Source organism: Emydura macquarii, unplaced genomic scaffold (genome assembly GCF_026122565.2).
Source record: "Emydura macquarii macquarii isolate MOO-44397 ecotype Brisbane River unplaced genomic scaffold, CSIRO-AGI_Emac_v2 contig_719, whole genome shotgun sequence".
In the NCBI taxonomy this organism is placed as follows: domain Eukaryota; kingdom Metazoa; phylum Chordata; order Testudines; family Chelidae; genus Emydura; species Emydura macquarii.
In genome coordinates this window covers 14,976,446-15,003,344 of record NW_027130856.1, presented here as the reverse complement: position 1 = coordinate 15,003,344, position 26,899 = coordinate 14,976,446, and the positions used below count along the sequence as shown (strand labels likewise).

Here is a 26,899-nt window from a genome sequence, read left to right as displayed (position 1 = left end):
ATGAAGTGTGAACTGCCCCTCTGCTCCTGGAGAGTTTTGCCTGGTCATGTTTCAAACCATGAGGATACATCTTTAGGAATATTATAGTGAAGCTTTACACCTATACACATGAAATTGCAACCAACATACTACTATAACCATAATGAGCAGTGCATCATGAGCATGCCGAAGACATCTAACCTGACATGCTTTGCACTGCACAATACACAGTTACACTATAAGGGTAAACATGGGGGTGCAAGGTGTCAGAAGGGGCTTTAACTAGATGTGGTGGCTAACACTCCTCAGTACCTGGCCCTTATCTACAGGAGCCACTCAATATATTGTAGGTCAAACATGACCCTGAACAGCATAAAAGAAGAACAGTTTCTAGAAATCTCCCCTCCCTGCATTGTGGAGCAGGGCTTTCTGCTCCATAGGTAGAGTTAAAGCTCTCTTATTTTATGCCCTCCCTAAAATCCACCAGAAAATTTGCCCCTGCAATCTGCCATGCCACATCTCAATCCGGAGATTGAGGGGACTCTTCCTGGGGAGCTTGTGGTTGCTGACTTGTTTTTTGCCATTGCATCATGCCAGAGCAGCCCAAAGCAGGTTTATACACCCACCTGAGAATTCATCAACCCCCTCAACATAGGATGGATCTGGGGTCACAGGAGTACAACGGAGCACCAGCCATGTCCCTTCTCTATCCTTTTCTCTACACAACCCATTCCTTTTCTCTTCCCCACTCCTTGTTCCACACAATCCATTTCCCTCCCTGCAAACACCCACACCAAAAATTCATTCTCTGGCCTTTCCCCTCTCACACTATCATCCCATTCTCTGGTCCACAGCCTGTCAATCTACCAAATTCTTCCACTGTCCCGACCTATTTGATTCTGAGACCCAACTTCCCACCCCCATTCATTAATTCAATTTTCAGCTTCTCTTCCCCCAGTTCTGGAGCCCCTCTCTAAACATCTCCCCTTTGCTACCCTGCTGAGATCATGCAGGGCCTGGTGACTCCTTTTTGACTTCTACCTTGAATTCTGATGCTGCTGCCCTACCAGCCCCCAAACTAGCTATCTGCATATCTTGAACAGTCTGCACCTCCTGCTGTGATATATCCAAAATAAATGGTTACAGCTGGTGGGAAATGACAGCCTGATGTCAATTAATCAACTCATTAATTGACAGTAAGTACATGGAGCTGTTTACTTGCTATATCATCAGAAATGTTGACATGATGTTTCAGACCCCTCACTCCTGTAGTTGAGATACTGATGGGTTGGGTTTTTTTTTTTATTTTACAATTGTTCCTCACCAATAGCCGAATGCTATAATCTCATTTGACCTATTACTGATCACCAGGGTTAGCCAGTGTCTCTCAAGATGGACACACAGTGCAACTGGCTACTCACTGAGGGCTCAGCTGTGAGCTTAACTACCTGCCCAGGTGGGTAAGCAAGGGAACATAAACAATCCACCTGTGCCTCAGCACCAGACCCTACATGGGGAAGAGAGGGGTGCAGCTGCTGCTGGGCTGTTACTCCTTTTCCTGTGTGGAGTAGCTGCTTGTTATCTAAGGGTGGTGGGTGTGGCTGGAACATTCACAGGCTCCCCCTACAGGTAACTACACAGGGCTCTGAAGGCTGATCTGAACAGACTGTTGTCTAGGTGCAGCCTTTGGTTGGGTCCTGCAATTGAATGCAGAGTCCTAAATAAACATAGGCGTGTGTTTAATGCAACCGACTTCTTACAGAGATGGGCAGGGCCTTAGCTCAGCCCCTCCTCTAATGCCTCACCATAACAGGGAAAGCAAGATTTGACTGGTGGGCAGCAAGTCTACATAGTACCCTTGATGCTGGGCAGGTTATAGGATTGCACTACAGCCCAGGAACTTCTCCTGGAGTTTTGGCAACGTGTGACCAAATACACCCTGTCAGCCAAAGGCAAGAAATCAGAGTCACAGCAGGAATAAATCTGCAGAAGCCAAACTGTTCACTGGCTAGAACTTGGGACTGAGTAGAGTGGCATTAAAAGTTGTGCAGAAAAGTACTTAAATGTTCTTTGCTCATATATCAGATGAAAAGCAATTGCCTTTCCATGGGATCTATTTTCCTTGCTTTATCTTCTGAGAAGAAATGTATGGCTGATAAATTTATATAATTGAACATGACCAGGTGACAAGTAGAGAGACGATATTTGCCACTGTTATGAAATCCTGTCCCTATGCACTGAAATCATGAGTTTCTTACAAAAGTTTTAAAGGGACAAACCTGACCTCATTTCATGGGAGAAAAGGCAGAACACTTGTAGTCAAATTCTCTGCAGCAACACACCTTGAGCTCTCTGCTGAAGTTGTCTTTCAATTTAATCTGAAAAGAAGACAGACGGGGATAATTAAACTTGCTAAATCCCAGAATATAAAACTGACTGATATTCAAAATGCAATATAGTAAAGTGCAGAAACAAAGTCTATGCCACAAACTAGTTTTAACCCAGGGGGTGACTGCAGTGAACACCTAAACAGCATTGACCTATTATTCCTCAGCGTCTCTCTCTTCAATGTTTAGAGTAATGTTGAGCATGGGCCCCAGCCCCTCTTTCTTTGTTTGTTGTAATGCTGTAAAGAGATGGAGACTGACACACCAACTGGCTATGGAGCAAACAAAGCATCCCTCTACAAAGCCCCTAGAGCACACGACCTCTCTCCATGTCCCAGGTCAGACTAGAGGAAGCAGGATCTTACGCTAGGGGAAAGACTGTGCTCAGGTGGCTCTGTGTTAGCATGCAAGTGGAGAAGGTTGCAATGTCTGAGCCCACCCTCCCTGCTGATGCACCTCCGCATGGCCGTGCTCAAAGTAATCCTTGCACACCCCATAGTGCAAGGACTATGTGAGGCTAGTGCTGCTGTTGCTGCTCCCCTGTCTACAGTAGGCAGGGAGTGATCTCACCAGTATAGCCACTGACCTGCAGAGCACAAGAGAGACTTAATTCTACGGGCTAGAGCAAAATCCAGAAGTGAAGCCTTGCCATCTATTCTAGACTGTATGTATGGACTCACATATTTACTGGCAAATGGCAATCTGCAGCCACAAATGGGCACTCACAGGGGTGGGATTTGCATGTGGAACTTGGTCTGTTTTGAAATCGTGGCCCTCACTACCTGCAAAGCAGAGCACTCCGTGATGCTATAATTTAGCTGCCAGTTGGGAAAATGAATGGACTTTATACTAGTCCCTAGAGAGAGAGGGGAAGAAGGAGGCTAAAAAGGACATTAGTTCAAGTACTGGAGTATTGAATTAAGCAAGTACACAGTGCATGCCTGGATACAGTCTTAGAACATGATCTAACTTTTGCGTTTTTCTACTGATTCATATATAACAAAATGGCTATTTGTAATGCATCACAGACAGTGATCTTGTTTTATGTAAGTCTATGGGCAGGTCTACACCATTGTTTAAGTCAATCTAACTTACATCATTCAGGGGTGTGAAACCCCCTCCCCCTGAGCAACGCAAGTTACAGTAACTTAAGCGCTGTCCACACTGGCTTCTGCCTCTCGCGGAGGTGGAGTAATTATGCCAATCGAAGGGCGCTCTTCACTAGACGCACTACAGCCATGTAGCTGCACTAATGTAGCACTTGTAGTGTAGAACTGTCCTATGTTAAAACAGGAGTGCATAGTGTATAAAGTGCTTAATTGAGTAACAGGGTTAATATCACTGAACTGGAAACAACCAAAATCCAGAGAAAGCATTCTGTATCATGTTCAGCACTAAGTTATCTCGCTCCTTATCCCTGTAATAGCATCGCAGTAAAATAAAATAATGCTTAATAAAACGTACACTTGAAAAACTAATTTGCTTGGGCTGTTGATTTAATTAGCCTGAATCCATTTGTTTAATCACCAACGTTCGTGTTTTAAATGCATAGCATGGAGATTGCAGAAAAACATTCCTTACTGTAGTGATGTCTACCTCCAGCAGTGGAAGGTTAAAGCCATGTTTGTCTAGGCTTCCTTGCAGTTCCCTGCTATAAACCTGCACTTGTGAAGTGTTCTAACAATGAACTGAGGCCCCAGTTCCAATCCTAGGGCTGATGCTTATTTGCTGCATGCCCTTTTTGTGCTCAGTCCACTAACCTGTATGGCTCTGGTTGGTGAGCTGGCAAGTTTTTCAAAATTCACATGTGTGGGGATTTTGACTGGCCTTCCAGGTCATCTAAAAAAAATCTTATTTAAATTTTCACTGAACCATTTAGAATTTTAGCAAAGGTGGTTTCTGTCTCTCAAAATCCTTACTTTAAAAAATGAAATAATGTATCCAGCTCTACTAAAACAATACCATAACTAAGTAACTAGTGAATCGCACATGGGAGCTGTTAGAGCGGCGTGGATACGTCTTCTGGCGTATGAGATCTGTAAGAGGTCTTGTAGTCAAGACATGTGTCTGGGAGATGTAGGTTCTGCTCTAAGGCTGTGCTACAGATATCCTGTATGACTTCAAGCTAAGTGACTTAACCACTATGTGCCTCAGTTTTTCCATATGTAATATGGAATTATTTCTTCCCTTCCTCAATGGGCATGTGAGACTCATTAATGCAGTTTGAGTTCTTTAGATGGAAGATGCCATAAAAGAGGTAAGTACCATTCTGTCTAGTGAATTCACATATATCTTGTTGGCCTGGAATTACAAAGGTATGTTAGACTGGTAAACTTAGTCTTATGTTTACTAATTTAGGATGATGAAATGTCACACTTCTCACTTGCCTTTGTCTCTCTTTTTAATAAAGGTAAAAAGGGTTAAAAGCATTGCTACTCACAGCAATTGTAATCTGTATTGTTATCATTATGTTCCTAAATATTCATTGTACTTTAATACTGTAAACTACAGCTTTTTTTGGTTCACTTGTGTGTAAATTTATTGGTGAAAATATTTATTCTTAAATAAATGTAGCAATATGATGAAAACTCCTGGGGACAGGAAAGCGGGGAAATCATAATATCTGTATCAAGACCCTAGAAGCTATTGTCCCTACACAAATAATGGGAGGAGGGAAGAGAAGGAATCAGTTTTCATCTTAAAGATAAGAAAATTGGTGTTAAGAGAATTCAATTTTTACCATGCAATATCCAAAGATTTCAGTAGATGGCACCATATTTAGGGAAGAACTCAGAAGACAGGGAAAAGTGAGAAACGAAGCTGTGGCCTATATAGAAAAGTCTTCATAAGTCCAAGTGCAAGACAACCAACACACGCCTGCTGCCTGTGTGCAGATTTGTGACTCAGGACAACCAGAGATCACTGCTCCTAACCCCACCACCATTCATTCATCACCGCAGGACTCTTAGTGGGAGATGTTAAAACCCTTGGCAAGGGCCTATGCATGAAATCTTTTAATATGGGGGAGCTGGTGTGCAGGTGGCAACCTCATGAAACTTGACAGGAAGGAGCCCTGGACCTGGTGGCTGGGAAGTCCGAGAAAACTGGATGTCTCCATCCTGCTGCAGCCCTCATCTGCCTTCACAGTTGCAGAGAACTGACATGTCCTCAGATACACCAGTGTTATTGCCCTAACTCTTTTCTCCATCTATCTTGCCGTACTCCTGATTCTTATTCGTGACCGTCTTTCCTCTAGAATAGAGACTGAGAATCGTGTGGATGGCCAGTTTTTCAATCTGTGGTGTCTCCATTCTAAAATTAAACTCACTAGGACTGTTATTACCGACCTGTGCTAGCCTCTCTCACACTGAGGCTGACTTGCAATCCACCCTAGATCTCTTCTCAGGTGCCTGTCACGGCCTAGGACTCTCCCTCAACAGTGAGAAGACTAAGGTGCTCCCCCAGCCTCCCCCAGCACAAGTTGTCCCCCTTCTCCCACAAATTGACATCAGCAGTGAACCCCTGGAAAATGCTGAGCATTTCCTTTACCTTGGTAGCCTCCTCTCCCAGACAGCCAATCTTGATGTGGAGATCGAACATAGGATCCATTGTTCCAGCGCATCCTTTGGAAAGTTGTTCTGTCATGTCTTTATTGATTGAGATCTGCAAATGGAAACTAAGATCCTGGTCTACAATGCAGTAGTCATCTCTCCTCTTTTTTATGGGTGCAGGACATGGGTGACATATCGAAGCTATCTTAAACGTCTGGAGTGGTACCAACGGTGCTGCCTTAGAAAGATTCTCCCTATGAGATGGGAAGACCGTTGCACCAATGCCAGCGTTCTCTCTGCAGCTAATGTCACCAGGGTTGAGGCGAAGATTATGAAACATCAACTTTGCTAGGCTGGTCATTGTGTGCAGATGGCTGATACTCCTCTTCCAAAGCAAGCTCTCTTTTCTCAATTTAGTCATGGTAAGAGGACCCAGGGGTGACAAAGGAAATGCTACAAGGACACCTTGAAAGTATATGAGCTGGCTGGCAATAGACTGCAATGGCATCACATCATGCACCAAGCCTCAGCCCATTTTGAAGAGAATTGCCTTGCCCAAGAGGCTGAGAAATGGCAGAGGAGGTAGGAAAGTGTACGGCATCGCAGCCAGCAGTTGTTCTCGCTCCAAGAAACCACCTGTCACATATGTGGAAAAATCTGCAGAGCACAAATTGGATTCCTCAGCCATCTTAAATCTCATCAATGACTTTCCCCCTGGCAGACATCATCCTCATATTGAGGGACAGCCACCACCAATGAGAAAAGCCCTATTGACCCTAACAGGGATTAAATCAATTGGTTCTGTAGAAGTTGCTTTGAAAACCTATAGAACTCAATAACGAATGGTACGATTTCTATAGGGTTTAACTGTCTGTTACAGAATTAACTCTAAAGTTGTAACACAATTTAATTTCTATGGGACTCTCTCAAAAATGAGTGGAGGTATAGTCTGTCTATAAAACAGAGTCCATTCCCAACAAAGCATGTGAACACGGGGCAGCATGTACATTTAAAAAAAAGTCCTGCAAAATAAAACCCTACAACTATAAAACACTACACTTCTCCCATTAGGGAAAGGGTGAGTGATGCATCCACGTGGGGAGGGGGACGAGGACATAGGCTGGGGGTTGCTCTCGGGCATCCCGGCCCCCTGGCAAGGGCAAGCAGAGGGCCTGGGGCTCCCCACAGTGGTCCGGGCTCCCTAGGCAGTGTTTGCCATGCTCTGGCTCTGGCTTCTGGCCTGGCCAGGGAGCGGGGCCTTGGGGGGAAGAGAAGGTGCAAGGGGTGGGGTCTTAGGGGAAAAAGGAGGAGCAGAGAGTGGGATCTCAGAGAGGGTGGGGCTCCTGTATGAGTCCTACATTTGACTTTTGAAAAGATAGTCACCCTAGACCAATCGGGAACCGAACCAATTGGGGCTCTTTCTAAGCAGCAGCTTGTCTGCCCTGCAAAAACCTAGGACATTTACTGTTATTTTTAACAGCTCCTCCTGGACAGAGAACGGAGACTCGGAAAAGAGGCTCTGTCTGGGAAAACCCAGACCTATGGTAACCTGACTCCTTGTAGCTCTCTCCTTGTCATGCAGTTGCTGCTTCCACCCAGAGCCCAGCCATTTTCTGTCCAGGACCATTCCCCTTACATGGTCAGGGAAAGGGAAGGGCAGTGGGGAGGGGGCTGATGGGAGTTGTAGTCCCCTGCTTCGAAGAGCCATCGCAATTCATATAAATAAGGAGTGATTAGATTTTGAAATGAAGGCCTAATCTTCCGAGGTGCTGATCAACTTCAAATCCTTTTGAGACTGTGTAGTACCAACCTGATAGTTTACAGAATCAGGTTCTTAGTGAGCCAAAAAAAAAAAAAGAGATTATCCAGTCAATAATAGAACATTTCCCATTCTTCAGAAACACAAATCTGGACTAACGTATCTTCTGTTTATCCTCCGAAAATACTTTATTTCATAGACAAGAACAGTGCTGAGATGCAGTAATAGTTATTACCTTCCTATTATCCATTTAACTTTTTCAACCTCTTGATTGTAACTTCTATTGTGGATTTTGTAATTTATTTTGATTGGTTTAACTCTGAGAATCTTGTATCTGTATTTAGATACCTCATGGCAATAATGTTTCACAGTTTATTCAATCTAATTTAAAAAATGTTATTTAGATTGCAAAGTTTCAAGCACTTAAAAGGGGGGGAATACCAGATTTAATGTTGTCTGTACCACCTTAATTCTACTAACTTGTGCATCATCCCAGTGCCCTGATTGAGACTGGGGTCCTGTGAAAAAAATAGTATGTGATCATGTAGTTAAAGATTGCATTGTAATGCATACACATGAGGGGCAGAGTGAAGGCTGCATGGGCATTTCTTGGAATCTGGCAGTTCCTAACTTTTGAGTGCTTGACTGTGACTTTACAACCTAAATAGCATTCTTCTAACATAGTTTTTAATGTAAAATTTCCTAGTTTTTTTTTTTTTAAAAAAGGTAAGCATAAACTTCACTGCGTGCAACTGTAACATCTATCGTAAGTGGGATTTGAACCCTCAATCTTCAGTAGCATCCCACAGACAACTATTACTTGAGCTTAAAGACTCACTATATTAGCTAGCACCAGAAGGCAGACTATGGCTTTTTTTTCCAGCAGTGATGGGCTCCAGAGGCGATGTGTAACTGTTGATGTTGGGAGGGGAGCACATATTTTGAACCCACTCCCTGCAAAAAAAGAAATAAAAATATAAACCCTGGCAGAAATCTGGGGTCACGTGACCCTGCGTGATACCCCACTTGTCGCCTCTGATGGCCACATATCAAGTCTTAGATCCCATGTCCTTGAATTTTGTCCAGATGCAGAACTGAATTGTATAGGCTCAGGTTTCACCAGTTAAGTTGTTTTCACAGCATGAAGCGAATGATGGGATGTAGAATCTTATAGGGCACATTCTGCTTTCTGCAGCATGTTGTTTGCTGGCTGACTCCTCTGAACAGCCTCAGAGTCCAGAAAGAAAAAATCCAAAGCTTCAAGGAGAAAGACCTTTGCATGGGTGGCCAGCAACTGAAGAGTGTGTTAAACACACCTAGCCTGAAAGGCTCCATATAACATTACAAATTCTCTGTGTAAGACAGTGCTTCTCATGAATGAAATGGTAAAAATGCTACAATAGTCTTATTTGCCAATATGGATAACCTCTTTCCTTGAAGCCACATTGGAAACGAAAGGAGAAAAAGAAGATAAAGTGTATCTGTCTGGCTCCATAGGCTCTGCGTAGGAGCCTTTCCCATTGGCAAGGGGAATGAGCATAAATTAAAGCAACAGCCAATAATATTAAAAACAATCAAGCTCTTAAGCTTGTAAAGCTTTTTAAATGTATGTATGTATTTATTTTATTTTTAAAAGCGCTTGTTGTCTAGCCAAGTGGGATTTTTACTGCCCTAATAAAAATAATGACAAAATCCATAATGTCCCCTCCTGGCCTTCTAAGATAAACTGGGCCAGCTGTTGCAGCACATTGATACTTTGAAATCTAGGCCATCCATCTTGTAATTGGTTGCAATCAGTAAGGTCAGGAAAGTGTGGCAGAGTCAGCTTTTCTTAGGATCTGTGTTTTAAAAAAAGAAACTGCCCAAACTTTTGAGCTGAAGACTTCATTCAGCAAATTCTTCCTTTAATCACAATCAAACCACATTTGTATTAACTCTCACTCAACAGTTGATTGCACATGTTATAGTAGTTGTGCCTACAATTAGGGAGAAACCACTTTTGTTTTGTTTTGTTTTGTGATGGCCCTTTAATCAGTACAATGTTCACTGAATGTCACTAACCGCAGTCCCCCTATTTAATCTTAAAATGTAATTAAAACAAAGAAGTGTGAAATGAAAGTCAATCAGACAGAAAAAGCAGATTTCTGTCAAAGAGCTTGTGTCTTGTGTTAGGGGAATTCAATTGAAATTGAAATGCTTATATAACTTGGTCTGCTCAAAGTTATTTTGGAGCCTTGAGCTAGCTCTTGAGGAAAAAACAGTATCAGATGCCATGTGAAATATATGGTACTGTACACAGGATCCCCCAGACGTCGAGATGGAGAAGACTATCCTATCACTGAGTCTTCAAGTTCAGACTATGAAGCCTGATCCAATGCTGGTTGCAGTCCATGGAAAGACTCCATCACAACTATAGCCCTCTCCAATGGAAGGCATAGAATGGCCACCATTAAAATGTCAACACAGCAGTTCTCACCACGTGTCACTGTGTGGTGCTTGTTCACTTTTTCATGGCAGCCACTGCTTTAGGTATAAATTACTTATATTTTATATTATTTATATTTTATTACTCTCAGCCAAAGGCCAAGAAACAGAAGTGATTCCCCAACTTTGGTTTGGAGTCTATTCCAGATCAAACCTTGTCCTGAATGCTCATGGGATCCATATCTGTTTTAAACTGACTGTGCTTTGCTGCCGTTAATCAAGTGGCACCATCCCCACTAAATTTAAAATTAAAACAGTGAATGGATCAGAAGGACACACACCTCTTACAAATTGACAATAATATCAATGAGGCAGAACAATTTCTTGTCCATTTGATGGGTGGAGTGTTGAGTGATGGCTGGAACTCTGGAGATCTGGGTGCAGTTTCAGAGTCTGCTACAAACTTCCTGCATGACTTCGGGCAAGTCATTTAATCTGCTGGTGCCTCAGTTCAGTTCCCCATTGGTAAAATTGGATGATACTTCCTTTGTCTGTTTGGACTCTTATACTATATGTTTGTACAGTGCCTAGCACAATAGGACCATGGTCTCATTTGGGGCCTCTTGGTGATACCATAATACACATAATAAAATACTTGTTACCATTATCCTGTGTTTGTACTGTAGGTCAGCCTACTTGACTCAAAGTTTTAAATATGAACTTCTGTACTGATGTAGATAATAATACAATCAATCGGCACATCTGAGGGTGTATTATAGAAGTGGTCTGGTCCAAAAATAATAGTCTTCAGATGAGCAGGCTATGTAATAATCAATGTTCTCTTTCCCAAAATAACACAGAACAGGGGGTCCATTTGTCCTTAAATATGTCCTTAGTGTGCACTGGCCAGAATGTAAGTTGTTCAGGCGGCAAATGATTTTTTTTTTTTTTTATCAGCAGTACTCCCACAGTGGGACAGGAGCTCATAATCTTAAATAGACATCTTTAAAACAAGCCTACAGTGTGTCCTATCAAGTATCTTTAAAATGAATGGGAGAATTTCCATCACCCTTAATGGAATTTACCTGCTCGGTAAGCTCTGTTTTTAGTGTACCTATAACAATCTTAATGATTTTGAAGTCCACAATCTCCACCCTCACTACTTTTCATATTGGACCTCTTTGCACCTTCTGGCTGTGGGTCTGTGAGTGGAAGTGCATGAGTACCCCAAGGAAAAGGCTTCTCTAAGGCTACTTTTGAGCCTACCTGAACCAGGAAGTCTCACGAGGAGGTTGTTCTTGCAAGATTTCTAGCCCAATTACTGCAACTTCAAGAAGCTTGGGGCACAGTCCTGCCTGTAGTTGATGGTGGTATGTGGGGGGCTTGGGATGAAGGGTTGTGGAGCCCCAGGTAAGGCACAAGCACCAGCTCACCTGTGCAGAGGGGCATGTTTCAGAACAAGGTGAAGGTGGGGAACGTGCTAGATAGCTTCCTGCTCCTTTGAAAAGGATCAGGGAACACAGGCCGCAGGTTACATAATACATCCCTGCAATCATGAGATGTTCTTTCCAGCCAGACCCCTTCCATGATTCAGCTAGAAAGATGGCTTCCTCTGCCAGTTTTAACGTGCTACCACCCATTTTCCTGCTACCACAAACCAGAGATGACTGAGGCTGGTTGAACAGTGTTAAACTGTGCTTGGTGCTGGTGATTTGTTGCACTTCCTAGGTCCCTGCCATCTGAGTTCATTTGAGTAATGAGGGATGAGACAGCAATAACTTGAATTTATTTATTTCTAATTCCCCTTTCTGTTTTCTTCCTTCTTTCCTTTTCTCTCTCTCATCTCACTCTTACTTTCTCTCAACCCCTGTCTGGAACCTTTCTTCTCTTAAATCCCCTAACCATTTTTCCTGTGCTGGAAGCATTTACTCCTAATATCACCTTTCTTGTGAACTCCCTTTCCTCTTACCTTGAGCTTGAATCGTTTGCCCTTTCATTTTGTTCCACCCTGGCATTTCCCCAGTGACTTGGCTGCTCATCTTTACAACCCAAATTCTTCCTCCTCAGAGGCGTGACTCACCCCAGCTCTTTGAATGCAGTGAACTGATCTTCACCCGCCAGAATGCCATGGGCACAGAACTCAGCGCACTGACTCCTTTTAATGCTTTAAAATATGTTTTAGCCACATTTCAGGATGTGCCCTTTGCAGCTTACTGAGACTTATTACCTCTGTTATCATATTCAGTTATCTCCTTTGTTCCATTGACCTGATTGTCTCGGTCCTCATCCTCTCACCTCTCCTGACTTTACGCATTTTTTTTGTATAAAGTAATTACTATCTCCAAGGCCTTTGGCCTCTTTTCCTCCCATATCTTTCCCTTCTCTTTTTTTCAACCACCGTCTAACTTTTCTTTCTTTTCTTCTCTCTCCTCCTCTGATTCCTAGTGGCTCATGGTTTATCTATTCTGGGGATTTTTGCACTGGGGTAGCTTCACTGATCTAGCTGCACTGGCAGAAGTCCCTAATATAGACCTGCTGCACCAGTGTAAAAAGTGTCTTCCGCCATCGCAACTTATCTTGGCCTGGCTTGAAACTATGGTAAGCTGCCCCAATACAAATCGCTTTTTACACCAGTAAAGCATATGCACACTAGAGGTTTCCATCACTGCAAAAACCAAACCAATGAACCAAACAAACCAAAAACCTCCCAGTAATGAAAAACCCTGAGATAACAATATGAAAGGCACCTTATAAATACCCCTGATTGTTCCTGACAAGATCTCTCATCATTGTCTAGGCACAGCCCCCTTCTCTGCCCCCTCATTCCTCTTCCCCCTTAGCTCTGTTCTCTCCTATCAGCGCTTCTCCCCTCTGTCACCGTGCTATACCCCTTTCATGTCGGGTTCTGTCTATTCAGCCTCTCAAAAGGCTACATTTTCCACATTCTTAAGCAAAGCTCTTGTGACAGTAACCACTATTCAGTTCCTGCCCTGGTTTCCTTCTCCCATTCTCATCTATAACCTGGGACTATGCTACATGTTGTCATATCTTTTCTTCTCCTCCTTATGGTTCTATTCTTGATCCTTCTCAGTCTGGTTTCTGCTTCATTTTCTTGGCTTCACTAGTATGGTCAATGACTTGCTAAGCTTCAAACTCTCACTTCTTATCCTACTTCAGTGACTATTCCTCTCTATTTTGGTTCTTATATGCTCCCCTGATAGCACTCTGTCCAAGTGCCTTAACTGTATTTGACACTGGGATAATGCTCTGCTTTCTCCTTCATCACCTTCACAAGTATGGCTTTTCAGACGCTGAAAGTTTTCTTCCTGCTGAGCTGATCTTTCACGATATTATAAATTACTATCTTTCTCCCTCTCCTGATCCACAGCCCTTTGGAGTGAATGAGAGTCTTTCCGCTGACTTCAGTGGCCTTTGGATCAGGCCCCAGGGGTGAAGTCCTGGGTCGCCTTCCTCTTCTCTTAACACTTACGTTCTTGGTGATATTCTCTCTGCCTATGGCCTATAGTATCATTTATACCCTGATATCACTCCGCTTTCCCCTTCCTCCCATATCCATATTTCCATTTGTTTGATCTCCATCTCCGCTAATACATGAAAAACAGCTACTGGAGCTACAAAGAATGAAATTCGTCCTCCCCACCTTCTTCCTTTCTTCTACTGCCCAGTTCCTTCACCATTGATAACATACCCATCCTTTTGGTTGTCACCACTTTGCATTTTATTTACCAGCAATTTCGGTCTCCACTGCTTTTCCCACACTGCTGGTAAATCACCTGACTTCCAAATTAGTGGGTTATTCAGACAAACTGTTCCAGGTTTGGTTCATCTCTGGAAATTGATTATGGGGTGGTCTTGGATTTTCATACAGTTTAAGGCCAGAAGGAACCAGCTAGACTGATCTTCTGTATATCACAGGCCATTACATTTCAGGTGTTTGTAAAACCTGATAAACGGGGATTTTGTTTTGCAAACCAAACCAATGGCAGTGCAATCCCTCTAGACCTACCCTGACCCATACATTTGATGGGGGAAGTTATGAATAAATTATTTCAGTTGTATCCTATCACTTCTAAAAAGTGGGACACAGTCTTATGGTGGAAGGACATCTCCTGAAATCAAATGCAAATTCACAAGTCCCTAATGCAAACCCAGAGGAGCAGTTTGCTGTTCTGTGACCTGTACTGTATAGTGAAGAAAATGATTCAGAAGTGGAACTTGCTCTATACCCTGAGGAACAAAATGGGGGAAGCATGAAGAGTTAGATCCCTGCTTCATGCTATATTATTATAGGATACAGTTGCTGTTTTGGCACTGTTTTCTCTCCTCCATGTCTCTCTTCTTTGTTGCTGTTTCTCCTGAATGTTGAGAAATTCCCTCTAATCCTCCACCTTTTAGTGTATTTTTCCCCCACCAAGTCACAACATGAAAAGAAATCTCACCTCCTCTTTCCATTGAACATGTTGTCATGAAACAGAGATGATTGAAAATAAACTGGCTGCAGTCTGAGTTTTGAAAATACAGTGACTCTGTGATTGTCTGGGAAAGTTATTTCTGTGTTTTCTCTTTCTGTGCACAATGCCTGCTTTTAAACTTAAGAGATTTTTCTGCTTTCAGTGTTCATAAATATACTTACTGGTGTCCACAGGTACAGACCTATAATACCCGATCAGAGCTCTGGATGTGTTCTCCAGTAGTGGAGGCTGAATAGCGAGCCATTTATTCTACAGCTTTGCATACCAGCTAAGTATTGCAAGGCCATTCAGAGAAACTCCTTCTGAGCCTCCTGGGATAGTCAGCCTGAAAACGCAATCCATTACTGGGGCACACTGAAATGGGAGCTTCAACCCAACTGCAGTTCTTAACCCAAGGCACAGGAACTGAACTGCAGAGCTTAATAGCAGTAAGCTGTATACAGCAGCATTTTTTTTTTTTTACCATTTTCCACTTTTATCTCAGGCATCTACAGTTTTGTTCTTATTTACTCTCTTTAAGCATCTGTGCTTTAGACACACATATTTTGTCTGTTTCTGCCTGACACAAGACATACATATGTGCAGCTATCCTGTTATTTCTGTATATGTATATAAATATATCCTAAGAGCCAAGTTTTCAACTAGTGGAAATTGACCCAGCTTCATTGACATGTACATAATGTTGTCTCACTGCCAAACAATTGCAGATGTCTGTGGCCTGACAGATCAGCTTCTGGTTGGAGGAGAAATCAATGAACCAGAGTATGGGTATATAATTTCTAAGTGTAACTTGTTTATTTACATATGTACTAATACCGGAACACAGGTAGTCAAATAACATGCAGGACAATTCCTTCTTTCAGGAAGCTCAGTCCAGTACAAATGCTTGGTCCTTAGGATGCAACTCTGTCTCTAACTGGAGTCAATTTTTAAGGCAAAGGCAGAGAGCAAACTCCTGCTACTCCCACAGCTCCATCTACCTAGAACATTGCATAACAAAACTGAGAACAATACAAGCATGTCTCCCCAAGACTGAACATTTACTCGCATGCTGAAAAAAAGAACCTGGAAGTCTAGGTGTAGCAGCACTAGTCATAACAATAATTATATGTTAATTATTGACAGACTGGGCAAAAATTAATTGTTTTAAAGCAGTTAGTGAAAATGTAGAAGATAATGTCACCCTTTACTTGTTTTATCACAGACATGTTGGGCGATAACAGTATCATATATATGCATTGTCACAAGTGCCATGTGACTCTAAAGAAGCTGTCATAGATGTTAACGTAATACAAATGAGACGTCTTACCTGCAAATTAACTATGTGTTGGTCTGTAGAGATCTGCACTAACTACTTGCAGATGCATCATAATTATTATTTATACTGTGGTAGCACCTGAATATCCCAAGCAGTTCCATTGTGCTCCATGCTGTACAAACATGGAGGAGGACATGGTCCCTACACCGAAGAGAATACAGTGTAAATAGACAAGACAGGCAAAAGGTGATGGAAAAAGTTAGCAGAGGTGCTGCTAGCTCTATCGGCATTTGGTGGTGGTAGGTTGTTTGCAACATATTAGAGGAGTAGAAATAAGATGAGTTAATAGAGTCAGGGAGTAGGAATAGGGAGGAAGAGCCGGGAGAAGTGAATGAGGGATATGCAGAAATGTAGTACTGGGAGGAGCAAAGAGGGCAGGAGAGTGACGGCTGGGAGTGGAGGGGGAGGTGAGAACAAACAACTAAGTATCAGAGAGGAGAGACTGTACCGCACTGTATCATATATTGCACCAAACACCCAGATATACAACGTTGTATAACAATGCTGCACCTATAAACATGTGTTCTTCTCAAGGCACAATATCACACCTAATTTCTGCATCCAGGTGTCTGCTTCTATGTTTCATATAGACATAAGACATGTCAAACACAAAGGCCCTATTCCTCTGCTGCCTGGCACTTTGGCCAGGTGTAAATGACTACACCAGCTACAAAGCAGTGAGGAACTGGGCCCAACTAGTTTTTAAAACATTGATACAGAATGAGCTGCCTGGGATAGGCCACTACAGAATGAGTATGCTGTGTTTAAAAAATGATGAAGTGTCTCAAGGCCAAAATCAATCCATCAAATGGGCTCTGTGTGTGTGTGTGTGTGTGTGTGTGTGTGTGTGTGTGTGTGTGGTTTGGGGAGGTTGGTATTTGGAAGGGATGGTCTGGCAGTTTTTCTGCAGGTTTACTGAAGAGCATAATGTATCTAAGGGAGCGTGATATAATGATTGAACCCAGGTCACCTGTTTGTGCTATTATTCCCAACTTGCCATGTGACCCTGGACACATTCTTTAATCTGTCAGTGTCCTTGGTTCCCACATTGGAATTGGGGATAATGATACTCTCCTTGTAAAGTGTGTTGAGGGCTTTGGAGAAGAGTGCAATTACTATTTTTAGCATGGCAATCCACATTGAGAGAGGCAACTTGGCAACCATGTGTGCGACCATCATATCTGTACTGATGCATGCCATGCAAAAGCAGAAGCCAATGCTATCTCATGTTCCTAAGGTGTTTATAAACATTCCTGGCAACTTCTGGTTTCCTGGGGGAACGGTTGGCCGTGAGTCTTTATGACTTACACGAATACTAAGGTACAGAGGTTTTGTGAAATCTGCTGCTTTCCTTCTCCAGCATAGCGAGTGGAGGATCTGCCTCAGTGTTATGAAAGACAATTCTGGATGTAATGCCTTTTCCCCTCCCTCTCTGCCTTCTGGCACTTTCCAGCCAAAGCAATCTCATGGCTGTAATTTGAGAAGCTAAGCTTTAAGTTTCCAATTCCTCTGCTGACTGACCTCTGTTGGAGTCTAGGTCATTCTTCTAATGCCGATTCACCTTTTTGTCATGCTGAGGAATAGGTTTCCTACTTCATGAATTTAAAGTAGGGTTAAAAGGACACTTTCTTTTCTCCTTAGCGTGTGCCTGTGATGGAAGAGCTGCATCAGTGAGATCACTCAGTGAACTGTAGCTCAGGGTCCCTCTCCTTTAAAGGAGTGTTTCATTTTTGGGGCGGGGAGGAGGGCAGAATGAAAGAGAAGTGTTCAGCGTCTTTGGGCATACCTTCAACTTCTTGAGCCTCTCCTGTCCTATAAGAGCATCACCATGCTGTACTTTGACCTTGCTGGAGTAGGAACTTGGGCAAGGAGGAAGGAAGAGGTTGGGCATGGTGTCATCCACCCCATAAATGTGCTGTCTGCTGCTAAGCTGATAGGTAGAGTAGATGGGTACAAAGAAGGGACAGGATCATGTCAGGGATAGCCTTACTTAGGAAATGGACCGTAAGCCTGGACAGAGAAGCTGTTCTCTTTGAAAGGGAAATTTTGAGGAAGCTATGGAAGCCATAGCTGGGTGGGTAAATGGAAAAGGAAATGGTTAGATCGTTGTCTTTGATATCTGTATTGAAGAGCTACATTTGCATTTGGTTTGGAAACACAGGAGGAGTGGTTCAGGCTAGCTTGGATTTGGAGGTGCAAGGCACTGACAAGCCAAGAACCCATCATTTCCACTTTCACCTTGGTGGTAGTGTGGTCCAATGAACAAGGCACTGGCGTGGGATTCAGATTTCTGTCTCTGCCATTGACGTTCTGTGTGACCTTGGGCAGGTTCCGTTCCCTGTCTGTGCCCCTGTTTCCCCTCCCAGCCTTTATTTGGCTTATGTGTTTACAGTGTAAACTCTTTGGGATAGGGATGGTCTCTTACTATGTGTCTGTAAAACAGCTGGCACAATGGAGGACCAATTTGAGTTGGGGTGTCTAGGTGCTGCTGTAATAACACTAGTAATATGGATTGCACTTTATAGTAAACGTTTCCCTGGAAATATGGGGAATTGCCAAAGAACAGTTCATTTAAGGTATGTCTACACTGCAATGTAAGCCCAGGGTGAGTGGGACTCGAGTCAGCTGACCCATGTTAGGGAACACTGGACTTGTGTGTCTACACTAACCCTACATTACATTTTTTCTAACCTGTGGCTCTGGCACCACACTGCAGTGTGCAGACCCGAGTCAAACCAACCATATCGCAGAGTCCCTAGTGCCCTCCTGAAATGCTTCCGCTCTAGCCCTATGACCATGATGCACTGTGGGAAAACTTTACTGCCTGCCCTGCATGTTACAGGAAGTCTGAATCGTCGACCCACACAGCCTGCCGAGCAATCATTTTGATCTGTGCACTCCTAGCTACTGGAGCCAGCAACATGGAGGAGGCATCTTTTGATGAACTTCTCTTGCTTGTGCTTTCACGCCTGTGTCAGAAAACTGGCAGAGCATCCGTGTAGCGCCAGCGGACATTTCGGCGGCATTTTCTGTCCCACCAAAGGTACCTGATAGATTTCCTGATGCAGCAGCACAGAAGGAGGAGGTGGCAGCGGAGGCAGAGAAGGAGAAGTACCTTGGCATCACAGACTCTCACTGGCAGATGCTGCTCAGTACAATTGGCATAGCTGTGGATGCCCCCAACATAGATCAGAGCTTCTGGTGCAGGGTCACAAGCACAGACTGCTGGGAGCATGTCGTCATGCGGACCTGGGATGACCAGAAGGGGTCCAGAACTTTCACATGAAGAAAGCCACATTTCTGGAGCTTTGTGAGCAGCTGGAGCTGGATACACCCGAGCAACAGAAGACAGGAAAGCTTTGTGTTCTCACATTATGGACTTGCATCGCTCAATGGGAAGAGGCAGAATAGTATCTGTACGAAAGTGCTTGTGGGGAGTCTAGCAAAGAGGAGTGGCCTCCCTTGGAGATAGACAGTGAGGGAGGGCCAGATGCCCCCTGGTGGGTGGAACCAGGAAAGCCATGCCTACCATATTAGAAGCAGGGGGGTGGGACAGGAAGTATAAAAGGCAGGCCCTGCAGCTCAATTGGGCTGTAGCTGCTGAGGGAGATGGATGCTTCCACACTGATGCTGGACCAGGAACCCAAAGAAGGCTTCTGCTGTCCCAAGAATGCATCAGTGCTGCCAGACATGCCCAGTGCTGAGGGACTGCTGGGGATGCCACTGGCCATGTACCCTGGGGAGAGGGAAGATGACCCCGGGATTCAGGTACCCCCTGAGAGGAGGGTAGGAAGAAGACCAGGGATAGCTGACTACAGTCTGGCTGTGCTCCTGCCTGAGCACTGGTCGGCACGTTGCGGCCAGAGCCCCACTGACCCAATGGTGAAACACTCAGCCACTGACAGGCTGGGACCTGCTGGAATAGGGTGGACCCAGGTCCCCCTACCATCTGCCACCCCACTCCTGGAGTGGGCTGAGGGCTGCCTGAGGGCTTGGGCCCCTGAACTATTCACTACTCTACCCTGCCGGAGGGTTTGAGCCCTAGAGACTGCTAACTCCCACTTTTGCAGACTGCCATTTTAGGAGTGTGTAGCAAAGAGGCGTGGCCTTTCTCAGAGATTGACAGTGAGTGAGGGCCCTGCATGCCTACAGGGGGAAAAGAACTAAATTTTTTTTACGGGAGGGAGTGTTTAGTGCTTGGGAGATATGTGGGATTGATTGCCAAGCAATGTAATTATAAATGACACGATGAATTGGGGGGGAGGCGGCATGGAGTTACGTATGGACTTTATTGAAATGTGACTTGCTGTACTGGGGTAAATGAAGAACACTGTTTGCTTACTACTGCATAATTGCTCCTGAGCATGTTTTTAGCTTTATTATCTCGAAACATGATTGTAGCATGTGATGCAGTGATAGCAATACATTTTTTTTATGACCTAAAAGGCTTGATTTGTAAACTTGTACAACAGTCACCTGGTGCCGGAGAGGCCAGTTGCCATCACAACATCTAAAAACAAGTACCAGCACAACAACATTTTCAGGAAAAAAAAAAGTGCAGGCCTGACATGACCCCCTACCACTACATGTCCCCTGGCTTTGTGTTCGCTTTTCCCTTCTTCCCCCATTTTCCATGCACATGGCCATGGGAGAGTGGGATGGAAATATTCACAGGAGAGGGCTGGAAGAAGGAAGACTGCACAGGATTTAGTTGCCCTGCCCAGCTGCCCATCTGTGACTTCACAGGGAAAATAGTCTTTAAAGTTGTTTTTTAATGTTTGAAGTTCCCGGCTGCTATTTTGAACTCCATGTGATGGGGGAGGAAGTGGGAGTGGGAACACCAAGGCCCTCTGATACAATCTGCCATTAGCAGATACACACTGGAAGCCGGGGCTTCTTAGAATGCTTGCATTGCTTCTTAGAGCAGAAATCCCTCCCATTATTGTAATAATCAATTGTAAATTGGAGTCAGAAACTTACTGAGCTCTGGGCAGCTCCTATCTCCACCAGGTTTGCTGCAGATCTGCCAGCGGGGTGTTCCTTGGTTGGGGTGAGGGCAAACAGCTCTTTTGAGTAGGGACTGAGATTTTACTGTTAATCCTGATCCACAGCCTGCTGTAGGGCTGGTTTATAAACAGAGTCTCTTCATGCTCCTCACTCAGAGTCTGCTGCTGGCTTCCATCAGTTCCCATGCTGGGTTCAAGGTTAGCAGTGCATCATCCTGGCTGACCAGGTCATCATGAACCCCGGTTGGCTCCATGCTGGGCGCAGTGCCCAGTACCCAGTAAAACGCCTCATAAAATGGGCATGATGTCGGTGAGATGCAGTTCTTGCCCCTGGTTTTCTGGTACTTGTTTTTCAGCTTCTTAATATGCTCCCTGCACTGTTCACCTGCTTGGAAAATCTGCAAAGCTGCCAGTTTTTTAACTACCTGCTCGTTTGTGTGGTCATGCTAATGCTTTTGCTGCAGTCCACAGGATTACTGGACTTGCACCAGAGATTCACCAAAATTTGGCTGAGCTCCCGAGACCATGAAGTAGCTCACTTTGCCAAAGGCTTGTTCAGTTTGGTCTCCACTGAAAACCCAGGAAGCTTGCCAATGGTGTGCTTGCAGCTCAGTGATCGAAGACATGGGTTAAGGCTGACATGCTGAGCAGTTGCTGTATGCCATGAAAGGGTGGCTTCAGTTTTCAGATGAGTTGACTGGAGATTGTTGGGATAGAAAGGACTAAGGAAGTCAACCCATGGAGTTATGCAATACTTTTGGCAGACAGTTAGGACACAATTTAAGCAGGGCTGCGTCTACACTGCAAAGCGATAGCAAACCAGGTCCCAGTTTGACTCATGCTCAGACTCTGCATGGTCATGGTACCCTGAGTCCAAGACCTGAGTTAGTGCAATTTCTTAGACACAAGGGAATTTAGGCTTGAGCCCAAGTTGAAGTCCTGGCTTATGATGCATTGTAAACATATTCTTAGTACCCAGAAATTGTGCTCTATTGTCGGGGGAAAATGATGATGCTCAGGTGACTCTAAAGGTAGAATGGGTCTACTCTCCATGTAAAGCTACTAGCACAATGGGGTCCTGGTCCATGACTAGGGCACCTACGTGCTGCACTACTAAACCTATAATTAATAATAATAATACTCCTGGAATCTTTGTAGTGAGTTTGAATGCAGACCCCTTGTCACTTCTTCATATTTGATGGCATTGTGAATTGATTCCCCACTTGAATTAATTAATATGTTGCAATTATCTTAGTCTGATTTTTTTTTTTACATATTAGGGACATAATGAAGTGTGTGTGTATATGTGTGAGAAATCTAATTAAACAGTAATTGTAGCTTTCATGAGTGCCACAACCTTGAATTATTGAATTTCTGCAAAAGAGCTTTTATAATTAAAACCCAAAGTGGCTCTGATTACATCCAAGGAGTCTGGATTCCATCTGAAATTTCACTCATTAATGTGTGGCGTGTTCTTGAAATCTTGCGTTATATTTTAAGAAATGAAATTCAAGATGGGTGTTTATGGAATCAGCATCTGTTCTGTACAGCTGATTATTCAGTTTTTAAGAGGTTGTTCATCATTTTCATGAGAACCCAAAGAGCTGTCTTTCCATGAACACAAATGTCCAAATCAGTCAGCCAAAACAGGAGGATATATCATGGCAGACAGATATTTTTTATAATCATTTTTAGTGCTGAAAGCTTGAAGCCCCACTCCACCACCACAGGAACTTTTTATATGATAAAGTGAAGGTGTCTTAACTAAATTCTAGCCTATCCCATCTGTTCAAAATTCTCCAGGAGTTACTGTGTGTTCTAGGTTTTGACAAACATGTTATAAAAGGTTTAGCCTGATATTAGCATTTTAATTGCTGGTTGATTGCTTTTATGTTGAAAAACTCAGTGCACAGCAGTATGTAAGTTGTAATTATCTTTACTGTGTGATTCATTAAATCCTATAAAGTATGTCTTACTGCAACATTTGGAAGGCAATACACTAGAAACATTAGTGTTTACATTAAAAAGAGCAGAGCATTGCCGGAAATACACTAACACTGCCCTTTACAAACACACAGCTTGCCTCTCTTGGCAGGACACATTCTCTCAGCTGTGATTTGGCTGACAGCTGCTGATAAAGCAGCATCATATTGAGGGTTTCCATTGAAACTAGCAGCTGGATCCAACAATCTGACCAGTGTGGGAGGACCCTTAAACCTATGTGAGTCCAGTGAAGTAAGTGAACTGGCATGTGTTAGGGTTCAGTTTGCATAGACATGATTGCAAAAGACTGGGGTCAGCATGAAGTCTGGTTTGAGAATATTCTCCAGAGTGGGGGAGAATATTACCATTTTACGTTTTCTCATTAATTAAGAATTACTTTTATCTGTTTGGAGGTAAAGTCTTGCTCAGAATGTTCTGGGACTAGGAGGTTGAGTCTGAATAGGATAAACAATCATAGGGCACTGTCCTTATTCAGGCAAATCTGCCACTGACTTCAGTAGGAGTCTTAACTGAGTAAAAAACTGCAGCCAATTATTGGGCCGAAATTCTTAACAACTACATCCAATGAATTTTGCCCCTTTTTTTAATTTGAGAATTGTCTGTTAGCAGATGGTGATTTGCCAGATCATTTCTGCAAATTATTCTTGTGTAGATCATCTGTAAGTTGCTCATTGCAAGTATGTGATGGTACAGCTGTTTGAAGTGGACATGTAAGTCACACGGTATGTTTTTCTTCCCTGATTGGATGAGCCTAAATTGTAGAATCAGGTTCCCCAGATGAATGCTTGAAGGTACGAATTAAAAATTCACTTTGTGAATGTAGCTGCACGACCATTAAGGTTGTGCAACAGAGTTAAGTTTTAACAGGAGCTTTAAACCTTTATTTTGTAAACATCTACTCGAAATGACAAAAACCAAAACCAATAATATAATATTTGAACACTTTGAATTTTTTCTTGTTTTGATGAGAAATGAAATGATAAAGAGAATAATAGATTAAAATCACTCTTTTTAGCAGCTTTTCACTGGATTGTCTCTCTTTTCTTTTGACCGCTTTTGCAAGTGTATCCCACGTTTGGAATGTGCTAGCTCCTGGAACTTTGGACTTGGCCTCAGTCTAGGGGACCTACCATATGGACTACAAAAGTAATGGCTACTAGAGCCCTCTGACATCATTTCCCAGCATGCTTGGAGTCAGGGGTGGGGACAGAATGGACTAGAAATGTCTGTTGAGGCCAATAGGGAGGCTTATGTATGGGGTGATATGGTCAAGCAGTGTGCTGGGTCAGTGATGAGCCCAGGCTGTTCAGTCCTCCAGTGGAAGGAGACAGCCTGACTCAGACACCAAGGGATTAGTTTTAGGTTCAATTTTGAGATTTGAGTTTGAGAGCGGAGAGAGAAGCAGAACAGTTTGGGAAGTTTCTAATTAACTCCCCTTCTCCATAAAGGGGATCTTTCAAATGCTGTGGGTTCTAGTGCATGGGTCAGGCAGTTCCAACCCTGAAGAGACCAACCCAGAGCTGGCTACCAAGAACTAGCTGAGACCTCCCCAGGACTCCAGATCAGGGAGTCAGGAGGGGACCCAGCCTCACCCAGGGGTGAACACCTTGTAAGAGGATCCATTTTTCTTTTTGCTAAGCTATTCAATGTTCACAGTGTTGCAGCACTCGTCTCTGGACTCCCCCTTAGTACATCATCTGCCTGGGAATGTGCCAGGGAAGGAGCTGGGTGTTGGGAAGAGTCGTGACTGTTAGGAGGTGGGGAAACTGGTTGATGTGTTGATCTGTTAGTTCTTATTGGTTAACCCTAACACTTTTCTTCCCCAGACCTTATTTTCTTGGTCCTAATAGAGTCCCTCTCTACCATATTGTTGTGTTTGGAGGTGTCACTTCTCTGCTGGGGTTTGTGTTGATGTACTCTGTTGTTTCTTGTGTATTAGGTTGTGTACTTGCTAGCAGTGGTACCATTATTCACTTTCCCAACCCTGTTGTCTCAGGCACAGTGAGGAGTCACCTTGGACGGAGGCACCAGGCTTCACCAAAAAGAACTCAGGACCCAACCCATATGAGGAGAAGGGAGAAGCCTCTCCAAGTAGCAAGCCCCAAGGTAGGAGTCTTGAGCCACACCTTCAGACAGGGACTACACAAGAAATCTAAAACACCCCTGTCTCAACACTGTTGCTCCTCATGATGATTCCTAGAATATCAGTTATACATTGGTAGTGTTTGTCTATAGAGCAATGTCATAGGGTGAGTGGTTCTGAGCCAGGGTCTAGCCCAGAGCAGACAAACTCTCAAATGTTGTCCAGAAAAGGAGTGGGAACAGGGTGCAGAAGGATGGCTGAAGAGAAGCCCTGAAGGCCAGAATAACCTTTTTTGTTTAATTGGGACTTTTTAGTTTAGACTTTTGCTACCCCTTAAGGACTTGTTTGTTGTTACTTGATTGCAGGTCTATGCCACATCTCCAGCACAGACTGGTGTCTGGAAAGTAGAGGAGACCAACCCAGGGAAGGGAAACTGAGGCAGGGAGTGCCAGATGTGCTATGCTTGACTAGCAAGAGATAATATGGGGGTAGCCATGCCTGCCAAAACGAATTTTTTAAACTTTTTATCCATAATGGAAAATATATGCACCAACGTGAACCTGCACATTGACAACCATTTTGGTGAGGGATGAATGCCTTTCATTTCTGGAGTAAAAAGGGGGGAACAGTTTTCCCCAAATGCCCCTCTAGCCTATGGGAAAGCTTTGTGATCTAGGAAAGAGAGGGCCAGGCATTCAAATCTCCCCTCTTCTGACAGCTGCTCAAATCCCCTTGAAATTCATCAGCCTTAATTTTGACTAAAGCCCTGAGTCCCAACCCAGAAGGCAGCGAGGGAAGAGCTGCCAAAGATTTGCTGAGACGCATCATAGCCTCTTATACTCTTCAGAAGGATCTCCATAGCCAGGAGCACCTTCAGCAGTGCAGTTTTGCCCTCTGATTCCCAGGCAGGAGCACCTCCCTTTTTCCCTGTCTCTAGGGAGCTATGCACTGAGCTACATCAGCTTGTCTACAGAACTTGTAACTTTACTATTGACCTCAGCAGGACTAAGGCAGAATAACTTCCCAAATGCAGGAATGTGTGACAGTCAGATGTACTGATACAATTGATCTAAAAGTAAATGAGGGTCACTGGTAAGGTTTTGTGTTGGAGGGCATGTCTGATGAAGCAGGGGTATTGCTTTTGGGTATCCGTTGGCAATGGAAGTGAAAGTCTAATGGAGCATTGGAGCATGTGATTGACAATGTTGTAGGCAATATGGAGGTGGAAAGAAATGCACGTCTTTCCCCTTAACTTACTTCCCTGCTTTTCCTTGCATCAGGAGTGTGTCCTGATGCAACTCGAACTGCCACGAAACATGGTTTCTATTTGCTAATTACCTTGTATCTCCAGTGCCAGCAGTGTTCATGCCAGTCACCTTGTTTGTTAGAATATTTGAGAAGTGAAGATGACAAAAGGATATGAAAACAGTTGAATTTTCATGCTTTGTCATACTTGCCTAGTTCTAGGCTGCAGGTTTTCAAGTGTAAAGTCATTCCCCTGTGCATTCCACTTCTTGCACGCTGATACTGTGAGGTAGGCTGTCAAGCCTTAGTCATGTCAGTGAGCACTTACTCATGCAAGCAGCCCCATGGACTTCAAGATTTATTATAAAGGTGAATTACTATGCAAATATTTTCAGACAGTGTCCGTAATGGTAGCTTGATCTAGCCCTTTACTAATAAACCTGGAGCAAAACCTATAACTTTTCCTTAAAGCTAAATAACATCTATTATTTTGCTTCTACATAATAGGATAATGATACTGACCTCCTTTGTAAAATGCTCTGAGGTTACTGATGAAAAGCACCATATGAGAAATAGGTGGTATTATTGGTATGATTAGTGTTTATTAATAATAAAATGATCTCTTGCTTATTAATGTTTTTTTAAAGTGC

The 26,899-nt window shown here is 43.5% G+C and overlaps 1 long non-coding RNA gene across 2 annotated transcripts in view; it reads left to right on the top strand.

Annotated features, from left to right (window-relative positions):
- LOC137149307 (uncharacterized) overlaps positions 1 to 26,899 on the top strand; it is a 41,336-nt gene that overhangs the window by 4,725 nt on the left and 9,712 nt on the right. For both annotated transcript variants that reach the window (XR_010918736.1, XR_010918735.1), the window contains exon 2: positions 24,918 to 25,027. This is a non-coding gene — a long non-coding RNA (uncharacterized lncRNA). The remainder of the gene's footprint in view (positions 1 to 24,917; positions 25,028 to 26,899) is intronic.